The following is a 7,653-nucleotide window of genomic DNA, read 5'->3' as shown; positions in this document are numbered from 1 at the left end:
ATAGAAATACAAATTTTTGATGTTGAGAATGTATTATATTCAGGGTCTAATGAATGCCTAAAATATTTTGTCCAATAAGAAGCATGAAAAGATAATTTTAGTGAAAGTAAAGAAGTGGAAAATTTCAACATGGCTTTCTATGGCAAAGCATTTCATGATAAAGTTAAAAGTAAAGTTGAAATGTATACTTCCCAAGGATTTAGCTCATTCAGTGGTTTTCAATATTGCTGGGCATTAGCCTAGTTTCACGCCAACATGTGCCTGTTTCAAAGCCCTCTGGTTTAGGAAGATTAGTTTATGTCAATGGGTTTACTAGTAATGCTAATCATGAATGTGGTGAAGCATATTTGTGTTTTCCTACATGGCTTTCCTTGGAAAATATGGAAATGGACACTCTTGATGGGCCCAGAGTGATCCATTTCTCTGCTTTATGATTGTCACCTAGAAAATTAAACTATGTTTTGAGAAAAGATAGGAGGGAAGGGTTATAATTAACGATGGAATTTTATTATACGGTGTTGATGAGATTGATGAGGAAAACATTGTAGAAGACATGTGATCTAGCAGGATCCAGGAGGATTGATCCAGGATCCAAGAGGATTAATCTAGGTGGATCTTTCTAAAGTACCATTGGCATGGTAGAAATGATCAAAATTTAAAGTGGTAGAATCTGGATAATATTAGCATTAGATTGAAGTACTCATCATCCTGATTCCAATGGTGCAAACAAAACTCAGATCCGAGTCCAGATGACAAAGTTAGAGAAAGTCAAAGTTTGAGTTTGACTTGTCCAAGTGGCAGGAAGAAGATGACATGGAAAAAGTTCCAACGAATAGGGAGACACCACACGACAGGTTGCCACTAGGTCCCACATATTTCATATCGGTGCAAGAGGAATAAGCAGCTTAAGAATCGACCTGGCAGGATCCTGGGTATGATTGCAATATCAGAATTGAAGATGGAAGGAATTATGCGATTTGCGATTACAGAGGACAGGTGGCAACGAAGAGTGTGATGCGGTATCACTGCGTATCGCATATCAAAAATTTTGCGCAGTCCACATATAAGGATCCAGCCCATGGGAGAAGTTGCGGTATGTATCGCATATCATAGATGGTGAGGCATGGAACATATGAGTATGTCGACCACCGATTTTGATTGCCGATAGATTTTCGGATGCGAAAGACCTTTATGATGTATTTTAATATACCGACGAGTCCATTAGTGCTGTAGGTCACAGGGTTTCATCCACATGAAAATGTTGAAATGTGAAATGCGATATTTTCTGAACGCGATATTCTTACAGGTTGCAGTTTATATCCCCGTATGGTTCACTAGTTTGGGAGATCGCATACAGTAATGCGATCAATCCCATATATGAGAGTCACCCCTAGCCAGCGGATTAAATTGTGATGGGTTTTGCAGATCCGAAAATATATGTATTTCAGTTAATAACTCTATTGGATATACCTTTATCACAGAATTTCTCATCGATTAATGTAAAGGTATAAGCTTTGTCGGCCGGTATTAATCCATTAAAGTCGTCATTTCAGGTATTAAAACGTAGTTAAGGAATCAAGCGGAAACATAAACTATGGAACTATATTTCGTTGAATTTCTTTATTATGTTTGAAAAGGGTTGTTCCCTGCGCACTATTCAGAGACTATTGTTGAAACCAACAGCCTAAAGTTATCATTTCAGCTTAAACTTTTCATTTGTTTTAAAACTACCCAGTTATGAAATATTCGGCCACACCAGCATATATATATGATTATTTGGGTCTGAAGAAGGGGAGAGAGAAAGTGAGTGGCATTGATTTGCATAGTAGAGAAGTGGTACCTGCTCCTGGCAAGTAGCTATAACCGTTCCTTAATAATTCAAGAGGTTATGAGAAGGTTGCAGAAGGTATGATTATCCGAATGGGGTGTAACTCATGTCAACTTCGATGCATCAATAAGCAAAATAAAATCCTGGATCAAGTGGTCTTAGAGCAGATTAAGTGAGGCGAATTGCATGAGTGCGCTAACCAAATATAGGCTTCAGAGGACGAATATCTTAAAAAAAGAAACATGGCGAGTATTGAGGTTCATGGGGGAGAGATATGATACACTTTTTGTTAGAGTGTGTGTAAATGACAAAGTTGTGTGTGAATGATTAAGTGTGTAGCCATGGAGCACAACAAGAGAATGTGTGAGACTTTCTTGTGTATGTCCAAGATGGTGGATATTATGTATACAACATATGAGAAGCACAAAGAGGAGGAGACTCACGGATCAGAGAGTGATATATCATCTACCTCTTATGTTTCTTTTCAATCATTTCCTTCCTCGAATGCGGAGATTTATTAGAGGCTTTAAGAGGAGAATTAAGAATTAAAAAGGCTCTTACAACAAGAGAAAGAGGAGAAACAATGATGCTACAACAGTTGCAAGCAAAGGAGGAAGCCTTCGAAAAGTTGCAATGTTATCCATGTGAGGTAAATTCTTCCACTATGAAAATGATTTCTAATGTTGAATTTTCTGCTTTTGAAAATCATACCACAAGAATAGGTTATAAATCGTTGAAGAGAATGGGGTATGAAGGAAAAGGCTTGGGCATTAATGGCCAAGGCATTGTCAATCCCATCAAAGTAGAAGAATTACCCTGTCGAACAAGACTTGGGTATGTTAGGAAGGAAGCTGAGAAATGCACTATTACAGCCAGTGAACCATCAATGGCAGGTGATGAGAATCCCTCATCATAATTTTCCAAATTGACGGTGGAGGTAAAAGGTGTCGAAATCCCTTTAGTTTCATCTTCACATAGTTTAATTTCTGTTGGACATGTGAAGATACCAATTCCAGGGACAAATATGGGACTCCTTACCAGGATGAGGTATAAGGAAGAAGAAATTGGTGTTAAAATCCAAGGGATAACTCAGGCATTGGAGGTTGAGAAAAGACCTCTATTTACAAGGTTGTGGTGCACTGAAGGACAATACTCAAAGTTGTCAGAAGCTTCCACAACATTTTTAAGACTGTTGAGGAAAGAGGATGATGGGGAGACATGACCATCAATCTTTGGTAGTATGCATAGCAGAGACAGAGTTGAGGCAAGATCTTATTCCCATGATCATACCATAAATTGACAGAAAAGGTATAACCAGTCTCAGTGTTTTAATGTTAATTTTGATTACAATCACATTATTAATAATAGACATAGATCATGGCATAGAAGGACTTGAAATGTTTTTGGATTGCATAACCATTTGTTTGGTGAGTGCTAGAAGAGAATGACAACACATAAAAAAGTGAGTCGTAGAAGGCCCTCTAAATAGCAGGCAAAGAAGAAGAAGAGGAAGCAGATCTAAAAGGTGAAGGCTCATTGTAGTCATTGCGACAAAGGTGGTCATCAAAGAGCCACATGTTGCAGGCTCCATCCAGAGCATCATCGCAAGGAAAAGAGCATCCAAGCATGAACTAGGTGAAAAAGATGTTCGAACAAAGAAAGCGCCATAGGGAGATGATCCATTCATTTTGATAAGTGAGATATGGTTCTTCTAGGTGTGGTAGAATGTCATGGCCTTATTTTTTCATGTGTTTCATTTTAAGTTGTAAAAGTGATGATGTGTTTTCCATCAATTTTTGAAGCAACAATGATGCTTGGCCTTATTTTGTGTTGCATTTTAAGTTGTGGAAGTGATGATGTGTTTTCCATCACTTGTTGAGGCAACAATAGTGCTTGGCCTTCTTTGTGTAAATCATGTGTTGCAGTGATGATGTGTTTTCCATCACTTGTTGAAGCAACAATGATGTTTGGCCTTGTCCTGATAGCTGGAGTATTGTTTTCATTTTTACGTAAACTTGACCATAGATGGGATACTTGGCTCATTGTTTTGGTCATAAAGTTAAACATGTAGTTTGCAAGGGATGCAGGTGTCAGCTCATTGCTTGTGGCTCCGAATGACAAAGGTGAAGGAGAAGGAAGGATGACCTATTAGGACACTTGCAGTGCAGACATAGTACATAGTAGTTGTAGATTAATTATCAATTTTGGAGGACCAAAAGCTTCTCTTAGTGGAGAGGATTGATCTAGGGGGATCTAGGAGGATTGATCCAAGAGGATCCATGAGAATTGATCTAGAAGGATCCAGGAGGACTGATCCCGAAGGATCTAGAAGGATTGATCCAGGTGGATCTCTCTAAAGTACCAGCGGCATGGTAGAAAGGATCAAAATTCAAAGTGGCAGAATATGAATAAAATTAGCATTAGATCGAAGCACTCGTCATCTTGATTCGAATAGTGTGAGTGACACTAAGATCCAAGTCCATATGACAAAGTTAGAGAAAGTCAAAGTTTAAGTTTTACTTGTCCAGGTGAAAGGAAGAAGATGACATGGCAAAAGTTCTAGCGAATGGTGAGACACCACGTGGTAGGTTGCCACTGGAGCTTTCATATTGTATATCGGCACAAGAGGAAGAAGCGGCTTAAGAATCAACCCTGAATCGCAGATCAGAGGAATTATGTGATTTGCGATTACAAAGGATAGGTGGCAGTAGAAAGTGCAATGTTGTATCATCGTGTATCGCATATCGTAAATGTTGACTATTCCACATATAAGGATCCATCCCATGGGAGAAGTTGCGTTGCATATCGCATATTGTAGATGGTGAGGCATAGAACATATGATGTATGCAAACTACCGATTCCGATCACTGCTAGATTGCTGGACGCGAAAAGCATTTATGTTTTGTTTTAATATACCAATGGGTCCTTTATTTTCGTAGGTCACAGGGTTTGGTCCACACGAAAATGCCAAAATGTGAAATGTGATATTTTTAGATGTGATGTTCTTACAAGTTGTAGTTTACATCCCTACCGGGTCTACCGATTCGCCAAATCAGATACCGCAATGAGATTAGTCCCGTATATTAGAATCATCCCTGGCCAGCCAATTGTCATTACGATGGGGTTATACAGATCCGAAAATATATGTATTTTGGTTAATAACTTTGTCGGATCCACCTTTATCGTAGAATCACTCATCGCTTAATGTAAAGGTATAAGGTTTTTTCGCTAGTGTTAATGCTTTAAAGCCGCCATTTGAAGTATTAAATCATAGTTAAGGAATCAAGTGGAAACATAGACTATGGAACTATATCCAAGTGGTTTTCTTTCTATTTTTAGAAAGGGTTGTTCCCCACGCACTCTTCAGAGCGTATGGTTGAAAGAAATGGCCTAAAGTTATCATTTCAACCTAAACTTGTCATTTGTTTCAAAACTGCCCATTTATGAAGGATTCAGACACACTAGCATATATATATGATTGTTTGGGTCTGAATAAGGGGAGAGAATAAGAGAGCAGCATAGATTTGCAGAGAAAAGTAGTGGCACCTGCTCCTAGAAGGTAGTCGGAACCATTACTTAACAATTCAGGAGGTTCCAAGAAAGTTGTAGAAGGCTCGATTATCTGAATGGGGTGCTCGGATAGACATTTTTGCACTATTTTTCACCGGGAAGTCAGTAGTGTTGTCTGTTTATAGAGATAGGCTCTCCATTTTCTATCTATCTTCCAAATTAGAGGTATAAGGATGTTTATGTAGAAATCTTATTGTACTTCTCTCTTTTCATGCCACTTAATAAAAGAAGGCCTCCTCACTATTGAAGAGGGGCTAGAGATGTAGTCCAAATTGGATGAACTCCGTAGTCAAATCTCTGTGTCATGATATTTTTTGATGACATATATTTATATTCATTTTTTATGCTTATGCTTTTATGGTTATTAAGTGTTGTAACTCATGTCAACTCGGATGCATCTATAAGCAAAAAAAAAAATCCTAGATCAGCATGCAACCACTGATTTTAAATCCAATATGATAATTGAAACTCTCAACTTTAGGTTTTCTAAGGCCTATTTGTGGCTTCCATGATCCATGAAATTATTCTCTAAAATTTGTCTATAGTTCTATGGTAAAAAATGAGGATGATGGTGAAATTTCCAGGAGTTTGTCACAGTCTACTTCACTATAGTTGTCAATACAATTCATTTAAACTTTAGGCTGGCCATATTCCTAGGGAATGGCTTTTATTTTGATTCTTTTTCTAAGACAACACATGAGTGAAGTCTAAAATTCTTACTGGTCAATTTTGATGGTCTTCTTGAGCTTGGATTTCCATAAATTGCAGTTGACAAAATAATCGAGTCTGGTGAGTATTGTTTTTCATTTGAAGGATGTTGAAGACATTCCTTCAAGGCCACTGCCAAAAAAGTATGCAGTCATTTCAAAATTCTAATTTTTTTCATTTTGATGAACAAAACCATAAATCTTTAATTATGGGTTGTGATAATTTTATTTAGGGTCTAGTTTTAACACTAGTTTTTTAAGGTGTATGTCCTTCACTGTTTCTCTCACATATTTGTGTGACACCCTAGTCACTATCTAGTTTATTTGTCGGAATCAAAGATTTATTCATATGCATTCAAATACTTTGGATATCCCTTTGTTCATTGTTGATACATGTGGGAACTAGATTAGAAAAGTAGTCTCTATTATAGTCAAAACATACAACCAATTTTTATGTAATACCTATGTTCTATCATTGTGGTGGTCACTTGTATTGTTGATATTATTGAATGTTAAGAATATAAAATATGATTTGAAAGTTAATAAATTACTTGTTTGAATTGTTTCTAATGTAGCGAGGATTGGAATATTCCATCTAGTCTCTGTTTTCAGTGGTGGTGTGTTGTCAACACTTTTTAACCAGAAAAATGTATCTATTTCAGTGCATCTGGTGGGTCATTTGTTTCATTGGGAGTGATGATTTCAAAGATTATCACTAACTGAACAATTTATATGATTAAGGTTAGTGCAATATTCCACCATTTTTTCTTTTAACAAGAATCCAAATAAATGTGTCATTTAGTAACATGGGGTGCAAAATCAAAATTTGTAACTGTTGTTTTATTTTTTGGTTTGTAATCTTTTATTTTTTCTAATATTTAAGAAATTAAACCAACCTATATCCATCTTAAATCTAGACCTATGATGGGAAATGTAAATCAACAACTCAAATTTTTTTTTGGTTCCTCAACCACCACTGGCTTTGAAACGTAACACATGAGACTCACTCGAGTAGAGTGAAAAATTCACACCAACTATAGTGTATCTTCTCTTGCGAGCATCATCAAATTAGACCTATGATATACCTTTATCCATTATCACTGTTTTCAACACACATAGATCTTTAGTAGTATCCTCAAATAAATAGACTTATAATAAGGACCAAATTTGTGAGATTGTTAGAAAGGGGGTGATCTATCTTCAAACATAATGGAGTTTTTGGTAATCCAAAATTCCCAAAGAATAAGAAAAGGAAGATTTCTCCATCTCTTCATACGTCTAACTGTATACAAATTTTGGAGCTTAGACTTTATAGAATGACCCACCATAATGAGAGTTTCCTAATCAAAACTTCCATCTCAACCATTACATGAATGGACTAAGAACAATCGTGATATAAGTTCTTATTAGTTTCCTCTCTAGATCTATAGAGACATATTCAGACATTATTTTGCACTTTAAGAAATTGACTGCAAGTAAGGATTTTACCCATAAGAGTATGCCACATCAATGTTTTTGTTTCAGTTGGTGCAATTGTCTATAGAGATT

The sequence above is a fragment of the Pinus tabuliformis genome, chromosome 8 (genome assembly GCF_031772625.1).
Source record: "Pinus tabuliformis cultivar Carrire ecotype Pingquan chromosome 8, CPIR1, whole genome shotgun sequence".
Classification (NCBI taxonomy): Eukaryota; Viridiplantae; Streptophyta; class Pinopsida; order Pinales; family Pinaceae; genus Pinus; species Pinus tabuliformis.
The sequence above is the reverse complement of the archived record's forward strand: the minus strand, read 5'-3'. Positions refer to the sequence as shown.